The 15,187-nt window shown below is 35.5% G+C and overlaps 1 protein-coding gene across 2 annotated transcripts in view; it reads left to right on the top strand.

Annotated features, from left to right (window-relative positions):
- LOC105222108 (eIF-2-alpha kinase activator GCN1) overlaps positions 1 to 15,187 on the top strand; it is a 57,712-nt gene that overhangs the window by 22,530 nt on the left and 19,995 nt on the right. Inside the window, exon 1 of one of the 2 annotated variants that reach the window (XM_049449822.1) lies at positions 14,681 to 15,068. The exons of the other annotated variant lie outside the window; for it this stretch is intronic. The gene's annotated coding sequence lies outside the window, so the exon portion shown is untranslated. Of the gene's footprint in view, positions 1 to 14,680; positions 15,069 to 15,187 lie in introns of those variants that run through there. 2 annotated transcript variants of the gene reach the window in all.

The raw sequence follows: 15,187 nt of genomic DNA, 5'->3' as shown, positions 1-15,187 counted from the left end.
AATCTTATTTCGGAGGATAGTTCTTCTTCTTCTTAATTGGCGTAGACACCGCTTACGCGATTATAGCCGAGTTAACAACCGCCATTTATAAAATTATCTTGATCTCTTAAAAATTCTTTATTCCTATCGCCTCTTTTTTATAATCGTTATTTTTCGGGTTTGCGTTTTTTTATATACTATATGTATTTGCGAGTTTCATGTAATACTCACAGTAATTTTTATACTTAATATTAGTGGGTTTATTTCCCATTTAATTAATAAATATAAGCCTTACTTACTGTTGCTATTGCTGCTGTTGCTGCTGTTACTACTGTTGCGGCTATTGTTGCCTTTGCTGCTGCTGTTGCTTTTTAAGTCGAATTTTGGCGGTTGGTTGTGCAATGGTCGTCGTTGGCGGCCGTGTGCGAGGTTTAAATTAAATAAGTTTTTTGGTGAAATTTTTTTTATTTATTTGTTTTTATGTGGATAGTTTATAGATCCACGCACTTTCTTCTATTTGTTTGAAATTTTCAAAAATTTTCACTTTCAGTTTTTGGTTTTTCAATTCAGATTTTAAAATCACTTTATCTGTGAAACTGTTGTAGTTTTTTGTTTTTTTTTTTTTTGTTGTAATGCGTTGCTTGTTGTTCGCCCGTAATCGGTTTAAACGTGCTGCGTTTGATTGGCAATTGGTGGCACAAACACACACTCGAAATTTTTTCAATATTTTTCTAAGTGGCGCTGAGATTTTTTTGCGTATATGTCTCTTTTTGGACTTAGCGTTTTTTCAACCTTTTTTACTTTGCCGTTAATTGCTTAGTGCGTTTCTAATTGCTACCGTACGCTTTGAGTAACACACTAGTATTTTTGTATTTCTTTTCTCGCGAGTTCGCGATACTTGTTTGCGTTTTGTTTTTGGTCCAACAGGAGTTTTACGATGCTCCTGGCAGGATCGCCAATTAATTACGTCGTTTGTTTTTGGGCAACCACGAGCAACTGCCTCGTTTTCTTTATTACATTTTCTTAAATACAATATTTTGCTTAAGCCTAGATACAAATATTAATCTTACATTCTAGGAAGTATATTTACAATCCACTTGAGATAGGACATATGTAGGATAGGACATATGTTACAAGTGGAAAGATTCATCTTACAATCTATGAGTTACATTTTTGGACCACCAAAGGCGGACAGTATTAGCAAAGTACCATATGGGTTACATATTTATAACAGAAATAGAATATGTTCATGTAATATGAACTTGTATGTATATTATTTGCCGTACGGATAACGCGGGAATAGAAAATCGGTGAAGTGCAGGTATGCACTTTTGGTTAATACATATGTATAATTTTAGTTGTGCTGTTTATACATAAATGTGGGTGTATGTCGCATTAATTTTGTTTCTCACTTTGTTTCGGTATGTAAGGTATGTACAAGTTATAGACTTGTATTGTACAAGTCTAAAAAAAAGATTTTTTTCGTTGGTCGCAAGACCTTTATTGAATTACCAAAACATTAATACTAAAACTTAATTCTACTTATTCTCTCTTAAATATACCCTATTTCTACCTGTGTCAGCAATTGGTATTGGTCGGCGCATGCCGGATGTTGTTGCAAGTGTTTTATTTTGCTTACTCCTTTTTTAGGTCGATCCAGAATTTTGATCGGCGCATGCCGGATATTGCGCTGCTGATATTGACAATTTTACTTAGCGCGCGTCTGGGCTATTTCCCAGTTCTTTGTAATTGTTGACTTATCGCAATAGTGTTGGTGTCAGCTTTGGTTTCAACTTAGCTGGTGCTAACTCTTCCGCCGCCAAAAACGAACGTCCTCGTTTGTTTGGATTAAAAAACTGGGCTTGTGGGTTCTGTTAAGTAAGGCATTTCGGGTGTTGCGACTTTTTTTAATATCGGCCTCATTGGCGTTCGGATTGTAGCTCGATAGCTCTGGTTCTGCCTTGAAAATTATTTTCATGATTAACTTGATAATCAAACTTGCTATGAAGATAATGCTAGTGATTATTAGCGAAAAATTTGTTACTAGGGCTGCTGTGTGGGTTGTTTTCAATGCATCCAACCGCTTGGTGTTATTAATGTGAAGTTCTTTCAACATTTCTAAGCTTAAAATTTCTTCTTCCTTGTTTGAGGGGATATTTGATTGAAGTATAGCAGGCAGGGGTTTGCTGGTTAGTATCTCGTTAAAATAGTATTTCTGGTTGTCGATTATAACCGTGGAATTGTGGAAATGCACTGCATATGATCCTTCTTCGAATTTTCGTCAGTCCTGTGTCAAATGTTGCTAGTTGTGAGTTCGTATAGTCTATAATTTTAAAGTCTGCGTACACTAAATGTACGAGAAGTCTAAAAAAAAAAAAAATTATACGTTTATAAGAAAATTTAAAGATTATTAGTGTTTCTAGGTCTTCATGTTACTTTTATGTACTGTCCGTCCTTTTTCAGTTATTACCACGCTAGATTTGTCTTCCTTTACTATTTCTTTCCTATATCTAGCGGTAAGTTTGGATCCTAATCGTTTATTTATCCTGACGTAAATTATGTCACCAGGGGAATATGTTTTTATGGGTTGTCTTGTTTTGTTATGAGTTTCTAAGTCCTTCGCTTGTCTTTTCCTAAGTATGTTTATGTTTTCTCTGCGTGAGTTTTCGTATTGTTCGGCGTCTATTGAAACTCGTCTGCCGAAAAATGTCTCTATCGGTCGTTTCCCTGTTGCGTAGTGTATGGAGTAGTTGTATTCATATGTGGATCTATCTAAAAGTTCTTGGAACGAGCGATGAGTTTGTTCTGTTTTAAGGCAACGCATGATCTCGGATAGTGTGGAATGAAATCTTTCTACTTGACCGTTGACTGTACTTGTGTAGGGGTTGTTTTAAATATTTCAATTCCAAGTTGATCTTCAACCATGAATTGAATGGAAGCTGAGTTTAGCAATTTCTCGTTGTCGATGACTATTGTTTTCGGTACTCCGAAAGAAAAGATTATTCCTCGTAGTGGTTCTCTGATGTCTTCTATTGCTTTTGATCTTATTAATTTAACTTGTGCGTATTTCGAAAATTTGTCTAATGCCGTTAAGACCAGGTGTTTTTCTGTAGTATAGATATCTATGTGAACTATTTCACCGGGATATTGGGGAATTGGGGTTTCGAGTAATTTCGGTTTGTTGGGATGACGATCATATTTATGTTCCTTACAAACTTTGCACTGCTTAATAATATTTTCTATTTTTGCTTTCATTTTGGGGAAGTAGACTTTTTGTATGAGTTGTTTCTTATTTTCATCTCTATTTCTGTGTGCTCGTTTGTGTTCTTTCAAAATTTCTTCGTTTTGGGCGTCTTCGTTTATTAAGTCTTCTACTTTTGTTTGGGTATAACGGATTTTGTAATTGGAAAAATGTAGGGGGTAGACCTCTTGGATTTTTCCCATTATTTCTTCGGAGGTAATTATGCCATTTATGACTGAAGGGTTTAGGTAACGTTTTAATAATGCCACTAGGTTGTCCATTGAAAAATTGGGTTTAGTAATTAGATGTCTATGGTAGGTCGGGAATGGTATTTTAAACTGATAGCTGTCTTCTTCTCCTAAAGAGATCCAAAGTTGATTTTTGAAGGCGTTTATGGGTCCTTCCACAGATGGGATTAGATTGTGAGATGAGCTTTCATCGGAGTGGGTAGCAACTGATAATGAATTTAATTCAAATGGTCTAGATAAAGTGTCTGCAACTACATTCGATTTTCCGGGCTTGTATCTTAATTCATAGTTATACTCTTCGAGTATTGCTTTCCAACGTTTTAGTTTTGAATTGTTATTTTTATTACTTAGGGCATATGTAAGGGGCTGGTGGTCAGTGTGTATTACCACTTTTGCTGTACCGTATAGGTAGTTCCTAAAGGAGTTGAGTGCCCAAACTATGGCAAGCATTTCTTTCTCATTTACCGCGTAATTTTCTTCTGCTTTGTTTAATGTTCTTGAAATGAAGGTAATTGGTTTGCCATTTTGCTCCAGGACCGCGCCTATGGCATATTTTGAGGCATCTGTAGTCAGGTTGAATTCTTTGCTGTAATTGGGATATTGCAGAATTACGTCTCTAGATGTCAACGTGTTCTTGATTTTATTGAATGCTGCCTTTGCTTCTTCATTTAATTGTATTTGGATTTTTTTTTTGAACTGCTCTTAGACATTCTTCCTTCTTCACCTCGAAGTAAGGATGTTAACGGCTTTGCTAGCTTAGCATAATCTTTGATAAATCGTCTATAATAACCAGATAAGCCTAAGAATGATCTTAAGTCTTTGATCGTCTGAGGATAGGGGAAGATGGCTATTGCTTGTACTTTGGATGGGTTTGTTGAAATTCCATTGGAGGATACTACAAATCCTAAGAACTAGACTTGTTTTTTAAAGAATTCGCATTTGTTGACTTGCACTTTCATGTTTGCTTTTGTAAGGGTGTCAAAAATTGTATCTATATGTTCGGAGTGTTCTTTTTCGTCTTTGCTAAATATAATAATGTCATCTATATATACATAGCATATCCGTCCTATATATTCCCTTAGTATGTCGTCCAATGTCCGTTGGAAAATAGACGGGGCATTCTTCAAACCAAATGGCAGTCTAGTGAACTCATATTTTCCATTGTTCACTGAAAAAGCTGTCTTTTCCACGTCAGATTCCTTAAGAGGAATTGGATGGAAACCGCTTTTTAAGTCAATTACAGAGAAAATTCGGTTTTTTCCTAGTTGAGAGAGAACCTCATCTATTTCTGGTATTGGGTACCTATCTGCAATTGTGACCGTATTTAGTTTTCTGTAATCGATAACCATTCGGAACTTTTTTTCCCCTGAAGCGTCGTTCTTTTTGGGTACGATCCAGACAGGTGAGTTGTAGGGTGACCTTGATTTTTGGATGATTCCGTCTTCCAATAATTTGTTTACTTGGTCTTCCACCTCTTGTTTAAGGCTGGTAGGGTATGGGTAAGATTTTGAATATATGGGCGTGTCGGAAATTGTTCGTATTTCTGCTACTACTTTTGTTGCGTATGTCAGCTTTTCGTTCGGTTCTGAGGATAGGTGTGTAATTTTTGTTTTTCCTCCAACTGAGTTGGCGAAAAAGGGGTTATCGTTTTCTTTTGCGTTTTTAACTAGACCGTATTGGATATAGTTTTTGTTTGTATCCACCAATATGTTAAGTATTTCGCCGCTCTTCGTTTTGCATCGAAAATAGGGCAACGAAGAGCTATTCAGCATAAAAACTGTACGTCCGTTAGGTCATATGGTTCTTTGTCTGCATTATTGTAAGCTGTTTCCTGACTGTAAGCTGTTTGTTGGGTGTTGTCGTGTTGGTCATAATGTCTTCATGGTATGGATCGTAAGTTGTTTCGTCCATGTCTATATGAAAGTTCCTTTGAGCTTTCGCTGGGGGGTGGTTGATCATGGATGCATTCAATGGTCGTTTGCCAGTTTCGTGGGGCTTAGGGCGGTTCACATAATTTACCGCTCTTGTTCTGACGCTTTCATCCACGTCCATGCGTTGAGGAGGTTTAGGTGGCCTTGGGGGAGGATAGTTTGGTTGTTGGTTATATGGATATCTAGAGTGGTTATAGGAGTTTTGTTGTTGGTAGCTATTGTGTGGATTCGAATTTGAATTTTGATATTGCTGGGAGCTATGGGACTCAAATTTGGTTGGCGATAAGTTTGCTGAGGGTGAGGTATATGGGCTAATTCGGGATAGAATCTTGATTCGGGAAATCGTGAGTTTAATGGTTGTACCTGCCTTGCCATGGGGGGTTGTTGTCTAGGAATGAAAGAGTTGAAACTTTGATGTCTGGGGACTGATGGTGCATTTAACACTTGGTTGTTGGCATGGTGTGCTCTAAAGCTTCGATTTTCCAGCTTTAGACAAAGGTGTAGTGCCTCTGGTAAAGTCTTGGGTTCTTTTATACCCAGAAGCCTCGGGAGGTCACCGGAAAGTCCTCTCACAAAGGTATCCAGGGCCTTGGCACGGTAGTTGTCCGTTAGTAGATGGACCGCCTCCTCGCCAATTTCCATGCATCCTATTTTGTTAAGTATTAGGGATAATTGACTATAAACCTTCTGATAAAATTCGTTTATAGAGCTCCTTCCCTGAATAAGGCACGTCATTTGATATTCTAGAGTGCCTATGTCGCGTTTATCGGCATAGTGGGTGGTCAGACAACGGGAGCTGGCTGTCCAATCCAAGGGGGTGTTATATGATTCTAACGCTATGTCCGCTTTTCCAACAATTTTGTTCCGAATTACATTTAGAATTCCGAAAAATTTTGGGGTGCCTTTTGAGGGTTCATATATCTTTATAATTCGCTCGACACTTTTTTTCCATGAGCTGAACTCAGAGGCGTTTCCTGAGAATTCTCTCAAGGATCGTACGACATCTGGGACTTTATCCATTTCAGCCATATTATTCCTATATTGCTCCTCTATGGTGTGATCTTTTATAATAGGGTTATTGTTATTGCCTAGAGTAGTCCTGACTAGCTCTGGTCCACTGGCTTCTATAGCCTGGGAAACCATAGCTCGTATCATGTTTGCCAAGTCTGGGGAAATTTGTTGGGCAGGTGGGGGAGTTGTGTTATTCCCTAACACGGGTGGTCTGATTAAATTATTTGGATTTGCCATTTTCTTTTGTTGTTATTATCTGCTTTTTATTTTTTATAATTAATTTATCCTTTCAGATTTTTGTTTAGTTGATAAATCACTGGAGGGTCCCTTGGGTGGTGAATCGCAGTGTTTTTTTTATGTTATAAGCTGGAGGGTCCCCCCGAGGGTGGTGAATCACAGCTTCAGTAATATTTAATTTTATAGGCTGTACAAGCCAATTTGTTATTTCTAGATTTTAGCTATGTACCTATTTTTCAAAAACTTCCTTTATTTAAAAAATTTTTTACTACTTATTTTCCTTTGTTTAAATTTTCCACTATTTTCTATTTTTTCACAAAAACTTTTCTTTATTTAAATTTTTCACTTTTCTGACGTATATCTAAATTTCTTCTCTAACTATTTTTATTTCATTAAATTTAGTTAAGAATAGGGTTTATATGGTATAATTAGTACTTATAATCTATTTTCTTACATTAGTAGCAGCTGCATTGTTGATAGATATGCCGGTAAGTGTGCTGATATCCTTTTATCTTTACGGTACTCGGGAACACTTGCTTACTCCTTGCTGTTTTACTCCGGGTCGGCTGGTGTCGTGCTGTCGTTGGGGCGTCAAGGAAGTTCCACGTTCCTCTTCACGCCACTTTATGCTGATTTTATGTTGTTTTCAACAATTTCTTTGTAGTGTTATTATCTCACTTTTTGTGTGGAGCCGTTTTTATTGTGGCACACTTTTTCAAAGTCTTTCTTTCTTCGGTGCTTTTTTTTTGTGGCACTTTTTTTAAAGTCTTTATTTGTTTTTGGCACTTTATTATGGCAAATTTCTTTTAAAGTCTTTAGTTTGTGGCACTTTATTGTTGCACGTTAAAAAAAAGGGTCTTTATTTATTTCTGACACTTTCAACGCTCTTAACACTTTCAACGACTAGACTCCGCCGAGCTTATTTGACTCGGGCGCCAGTTATCGACTTTATTGTACAAGTCTAAAAAAAGATTTTTTTCGTTGGTCGCAAGACCTTTATTGAATCACCAAAACGTTAATACTAAAACTTAATTCTACTTATTCTCTCTTAAATATACCCTATTTCTACCTGTGTCAGCAATTGGTATTGGTCGGCGCATGCCGGATGTTGTTGCAAGTGTTTTATTTTGCTTATTCCTTTTTTAGATCGATCCAGAATTTTGATCGGCGCATGCCGGATATTGCGCTGCTGATATTGACAATTTTACTGAGCGCGCGTCTGGGCTATTTCCTAGTTCTTTGTAATTGTTGACTTAGCGCAATAGTGTTGGTGTCAGCTTTGGTTTCAACTTAGCTGGTGCTAACTTACATATGAAAGTGGTGACTATTGGCATATATGTACATATGTATGTATGTTTGGTTATGTTATTTTTATTTTCTCTTTTTAAATTTCGCAATTGCCCTGGCTTACTTTTTGCGCAATCCTGCTTATACTGTTTTGTGTATAAGGGTATTGCCGGAAAATTTTATCAAGTGAATACTTGGACTTTTTTTTTTTTGATTTTTAATGTTGTGTGTTTAGATACACAAATGTAAGCATAAGTAGGCCTTTTATCAGATATGTACAGGGTAGGCCATTTAAAGTTGACCCATTTGTTTCTAAAAAAAAAGAACAAAAGAAAACAATGTTTTTTGTTCATTTCAAAAATAATTTATTTTGGTCCAAGGGGATTTGTTTCAGCTAATATTTAAAAATTAGATCGCGTAAATGGGCACCTTTAGCTTTGACAGCTAAATGCACTCTTTTTTCGACATTTTCCATGACTTTGGCCAATGTTTCGGATGATATGGCGGCTGTTTCACGTCGAATGTTGGCTTTCAGTTGAGCTAAGGTCTTTGGCTTATTAGCGTATACCTTGGATTTCAAATAACCCCACAAATAAAAGTCTGGTGGCGTCAAATCTGGTGATCTCGGTGGCCAGTCAACATCACCATTTTTCGATATCAATTTTTTCGATGGCCCATTTGCCAAAATTAAGGCGTCGCGGATAATCAGCTGGGTTTAGTTTTTGTGCCATTTGAATTTTATATGGAAACATCTTCAAATCTTTATGAATTATGCGTCGGAGAGTGGTGCGAGAGATGTCTAATTCCTGAGAGCGGCGATAACTCGATGTCGATGGAGTCTCCTCAATACTGGCTCGTACAGCTTCGATATTTTCATCAGAACGTCTTGTGCGTTGTCTGGATGCATGACTGGCATTACTGAGATTACCGGTGTTCACAAATTTTGCGTATAAAGACTTAATTGTGTTCTTAACTGGAGCACTTTTCACTTTATTTTTTTTGCGAAACGCACGTTGAGTTAACACAATTGAAAAGTTATTTTGAATATAAAGCTGAACAATTTCAGCGCGTTCTTTTGGAGTGTACTGTTCCATGGTATAAATTGTCTTCGAATGACGCTTCTAACGCGGTATGACATTAGCCGATTTGTCAGCGCTGTTAAAAGTTACAGCGTTGCCAGATGGGTCAACTTTAAATGGCCTACCCTGTATGTATATGCCAGTATATATATAACTTATATATCATTTATCGTCCCTTAACGACATAACTTATGTCATAAAAAGAAAATGGAAGCAAATGTAACAGGATTTGTTCGTTTCTATAATTTGACTTGACAAGTAGCTGTTGTCCTACTATTTTCATACACACAGCAATAGGTTATGATATCCCTATGTGCCTTTGATCGCAATTTCGGTTTATATCCTATCCTGGACCTGTTCAAGTATTGCCTTACTACAATGAAGTGCTGGCTATTTGCTTTGCATTTTGGATGAAATTGGGGGTAAGGTGGTCTAGACCAGGGATGGACATATTAGCACTCAGTGACATTTTGCCCGTGCGGGCACGAGTGCACATTTTGAGGGCTAGGTGAGGGGCTCATCGCGGGCAAACATGAGGAGGGAAGTAAGAGCAGCGTATTTTACCACACCATGTTTACAAATGAGAGCGCACGCATATATGGGAAGTTGCACTGTGGGTAATAACAGTAAAATTGCCTAAGAATGTTAAGTTTCTTTGTAACTACTATAAATTTATAAAATGTAAGACAAATAACAAAAAGTATAATAAATATTTGATTTTAGTAATCATTTTTTTAATATGTCTTTATATCAGCATTTAATTTTGTTTATTTGAAATAATAAATTATATGCTTGGTTTAATCTCATTTGCTATAGCTCCACACATTATTGTACCAAGTACCAAAATTTAAATCAGATAACCTACTTCTTATTTTATATATAAGTTTCGAAGCAAAAAGTTTCAAACCAGGTTATTTCTTTAAACTTCCTTATAAAAAGTAATTTTAATAATAACTTCAGTTTATGAACCACTGTTTCTTCAAACACATATGACCAAATGAGAGCGCAATGTAAATAATTACCCAACAGCCCTTCTACCACCCGCCAATCCTAGAATTTCCAACGACTCAGCTGATTGCTCTCTCACACCGCAGGGTTGCCAGGCTCGATATACTGTAGTAATTATAAAAATTGTCTTCAATATATTTGAAATTTTCTTAAAATAACTCAAATTCAGAATCGAATGCTATTATTTACAAATATATAAACTAGTTTTAATAGTTTGATTTCAGTTTTGATATTTTTTATTATGAAAAATTATAATTGAAAACTTAGATGTCTATTAAACTACATATGCGTATTGAGTAATGGCAACATTGTTCGAATGAAAACGAGAACAAAACGCTTGCCGCTCGTGGCGAAGTGAGAGGATGTTTCTGCCATTAGCGTTTGTATTCTATTTGTGTGCTTAGCCACTCTCAATCAATAATGCCATACCGCGCAAATATTATATATTTTTTTTGGATGATTTCTTATATTTTTTAAAATATGTGTTCCCTTTCTATAGCGCATATTATTATTTTAATACATTTCCAGAGGCAACTTAGATTTTTAAAATTTAACAAAACAATTGTAGAAAAAAACCTCAATTCTTTGAATATTTTGATAAAACAACCAAACTGAAAATATCACAAATCATATATTTATATAAGCATTTTCATTAAATGGAAATGCAATATGTTTAAACAGAATATATAAATATAATGGTCACAAGTATCTTTTCTTTTTTATATATGCAGATATGCATATGTACGTATAAAAGCCCACAACTTGAGAAAAGTTTGCCCAATTGTAACTAAAATGAATTTTTACAACTGGCATCACCACCATTAGACTGATCTATCACATGTACAGTGGTGTGAACAAAATAGGAACAACTATAGGTGTTGTGACGTTTTAAAATGTGCTGTTTTCTTATTAAATAAAATTGTTTTTGGATACAAGTATAACTTATATATTTTTTCCTAACAGTGATTAGAATTTCTCACCATGAAAAGGTAAATAAAAACAAATTTTAATGCGAAACTCTAAACCCTGCAAATTATGTTTACCTCTTTTTGTTCACACAACTGTTCAATTCCGATATGAAGTAAACTTCCGCTCTTTAATTTGTGTACAATGACAGTATTGCCGCAACCACTCTGCGGTGAACATTAAGTTACGGAGGAATGTAATTGATTTTTTTGCAACTTTTCGCAACTTGTTATGCCCTTCTCTCCGTAAACTGATATTCCCCTCATCTAGCCCCCGTGCGCACTTTGCTAACTTTGAGGGCTAAAAATGTGCCCATCCCTGGTCTAGACGATGATCACGTTATTCCTTGGCTAAATGATATATATATATATATGGATGAAATTGGGGGTAAGGCAAGGAATAACGTGATCATCGTCTAGACCACCTTACCCCCAATTTCATCCAAAATGCAAAGCAAATAGCCAGCACTTCATTGTAGTAACGCAATACTTGAACAGGTCCAGGATAGGATATAAACCGAAATTGCGATCAAACGCACATAGGGATATCATAAATACATGCATATGGACCTACTGCTGTGTATATGAAAATAGTAGGACAACAGCTACTTGTCAAGTCAAATTATAGAAACGAACAAATCCCGTTACATTTGCTTCCATTTTCTTTTTTATGACATAAGTTGTGTCGTTAAGGGACGATAAATGAAAACAAAATAAATAAATATATTTAATAAGTGATTTACTAATTTAGTGTTAAATTTTTTTATGAAATCCTAGTGACTTTTTCATTTTTTTTTTAATATTATTTTATTTATTTGATCTGCTCTTTTTAAAGCGTAACAATAAGTTATAAAATATTAAATCTATTTAAAAACTAGATATGCTCAAGCAAGTGAATGAGCTGTTTTGGTGATACGTTGCTCCTTAGTACGCACGTGTATCTCTTCTTTTAAGGCATGTGTGATCGCACGAATGTATCAAAGCATAGGCCAAAAGGATATTTTCATTACACATGTACTATGGTGAACACATGTTTTCGATTGGAACATTTGTATTATATGAATATTAGTTACACAGGTCGTACCCCACAGTTGAATGTCATACATCCAAATTGGCTTTATGACCGGATTATATAAAATCACTAGAGGGATTCTCTAGCTCTTGCAAAACCCTTGCACGGTGCACGATTTGCAGAATTTTCCACTTGATGCAACGGAACAACAATAAACACACGCTGAAAATTATTTGCAATGGCTATAAAATATGTCAGACGAAAACCCATTTTTATTTTCGTGCAATGACACGTAAAAGATAATTGCAACCCTGTTTTAGCTGTAATTTTACATAAAGACATATTTCGCCGTTAAATTGCTGAGGAAGGTAAGTTTTAAATAGATTTTATAATTTCTACTTAAATTATAAAAATTCCTTACAGTTTTTTGTTTATTATGAATGCAGAAGGTGTGCTAATTCACAATAGTCATTCTCAATAAATTGACCGAATCAGCCGTTCATATATACTAGAATGGGTGCTCTCTTGGCCTTGCATATTTCGGTATAGGGTTTTTGCATCGTGCAATCTTGCAAGAGCAAGTTTGTTTTCTAGGCTATGTTTAGAGTTTTTATTTAAAATCCAAATTAAATTTGCAGCGCTAATCTTCATACATGTTATTTTACTTGAGATATGTTTTCTCCACGTGAGCCTTCTATCTGGGTGAATACCAAGATATGTTACTTCGTTCGCATGGGGTACTAAAATATTGTTTATTTTTACTGCCGGGCACATTTTTGGTCTTAGCGAAAATGTCTTACACTTCTGTTCATTCACATTTAGACGCCAATTCGCTAGACATTCTTCGACAAAATTGAAATGCTTCGCTAATATTCTTGATGCTAAAATGTGGCAATTGTTACGGCTCACTAAAGCTGTATCATTCGGAAAAGTTGAAATTAATACATTGTTAGCTGTTGGAAGATCTGCTGTATATAAGATGTATAGAGTTGGGATTAAAACACTGCCCTATGGTACACCAGCCCTTATCTGTCTTTCATCAGATATGAAATCTCCTACTTTCACGATAATTTGTCTATTATTTAAATAAGTCTCCAATGTTTTATACAATTCTAAAGGTAGAATTTTTTTAAACTTATATAAAGACCACACCTTATCAAACGCCTGAGCTACATCTAGAAATATTGCTTAACAGTACTCCCTGGGCCCAAATGCTTACTTATTTCGTTAGTAATTCTATTTACTTGCTCTATTGTACCATGTTTCGCACGAAATCCGAATTGATGCGTTGGTATTGTTGATGTATATATCGTGCAGGAAAGGAGACATCTTTGATAGAAATAATTTTTCAAATATTTTAGAAAAACGGTAAAAAAATACTTGGCCTGTATTAAGACGGCTGTATTAAGTTTTTTTCAGCAAAGAGAGCATCTCTACAGCAATAATTGGTAACTCAATTAGCATTTTTAGGGGTAATATTATCATGTGCCGGCGACTTTTTTGTTTTAAGTTCTTTTATGATTCAAATAATTTCAGAAGGTGAAGTCTTAAAAGACTAGAGCGACTTTTAGCTGTGTTGGGTAAGATTGACAGCTTAAAGTTGTTCTTTGGCAAATTAGGTTAAAATACATTTTCTAGTTTATTTGCAAAACAATTAGCCGTTTTCTCGTCACTTCGAGCACAATTTCCACCCAAGTCTCGTATAGGCATGACGGAGTTAATTGGTGGCTTCATGGACTTTTGGGCTTTCCAGAGGGAATTATAGATGGTTTGAATTTAGACATAGCTTCCTTATATACATTTCATACTTTCAGCGTCGAATCCTTCCTCACTTTGAAGCGCTTTTTTTAATTTACGTAGAGCAGATTTCAATTGAAGCTGGGTGGAAGGTAATTGCTATTCGAACTTCTTCATGGTCGGGCAATGGAACGTCTGCTCCATCGTTATCGATTGAGGAATCGGGTACGCCTTCTCCTGGCGTTATACTTTTACTGTCCATGTGCCCATCCCTGGTCTAGACGATGATCACGTTATTCCTTGGCTAAATGATATATATATATATATGGATGAAATTGGGGGTAAGGCAAGGAATAACGTGATCATCGTCTAGACCACCTTACCCCCAATTTCATCCAAAATGCAAAGCAAATAGCCAGCACTTCATTGTAGTAACGCAATACTTGAACAGGTCCAGGATAGGATATAAACCGAAATTGCGATCAAACGCACATAGGGATATCATAAATACATGCATATGGACCTACTGCTGTGTATATGAAAATAGTAGGACAACAGCTACTTGTCAAGTCAAATTATAGAAACGAACAAATCCCGTTACATTTGCTTCCATTTTCTTTTTTATGACATAAGTTGTGTCGTTAAGGGACGATAAATGAAAACAAAATAAATAAATATATTTAATAAGTGATTTACTAATTTAGTGTTAAATTTTTTTATGAAATCCTAGTGACTTTTTCATTTTTTTTTTAATATTATTTTATTTATTTGATCTGCTCTTTTTAAAGCGTAACAATAAGTTATAAAATATTAAATCTATTTAAAAACTAGATATGCTCAAGCAAGTGAATGAGCTGTTTTGGTGATACGTTGCTCCTTAGTACGCACGTGTATCTCTTCTTTTAAGGCATGTGTGATCGCACGAATGTATCAAAGCATAGGCCAAAAGGATATTTTCATTACACATGTACTATGGTGAACACATGTTTTCGATTGGAACATTTGTATTATATGAATATTAGTTACACAGGTCGTACCCCACAGTTGAATGTCATACATCCAAATTGGCTTTATGACCGGATTATATAAAATCACTAGAGGGATTCTCTAGCTCTTGCAAAACCCTTGCACGGTGCACGATTTGCAGAATTTTCCACTTGATGCAACGGAACAACAATAAACACACGCTGAAAATTATTTGCAATGGCTATAAAATATGTCAGACGAAAACCCATTTTTATTTTCGTGCAATGACACGTAAAAGATAATTGCAACCCTGTTTTAGCTGTAATTTTACATAAAGACATATTTCGCCGTTAAATTGCTGAGGAAGGTAAGTTTTAAATAGATTTTATAATTTCTACTTAAATTATAAAAATTCCTTACAGTTTTTTGTTTATTATGAATGCAGAAGGTGTGCTAATTCACAATAGTCATTCTCAATAAATTGAC

The sequence above is a fragment of the Bactrocera dorsalis genome, chromosome 2, assembly GCF_023373825.1.
Source record: "Bactrocera dorsalis isolate Fly_Bdor chromosome 2, ASM2337382v1, whole genome shotgun sequence".
NCBI classification, from domain to species: domain Eukaryota; kingdom Metazoa; phylum Arthropoda; class Insecta; order Diptera; family Tephritidae; genus Bactrocera; species Bactrocera dorsalis.
This window is presented reverse-complemented; position numbering and strand designations above follow the sequence as displayed.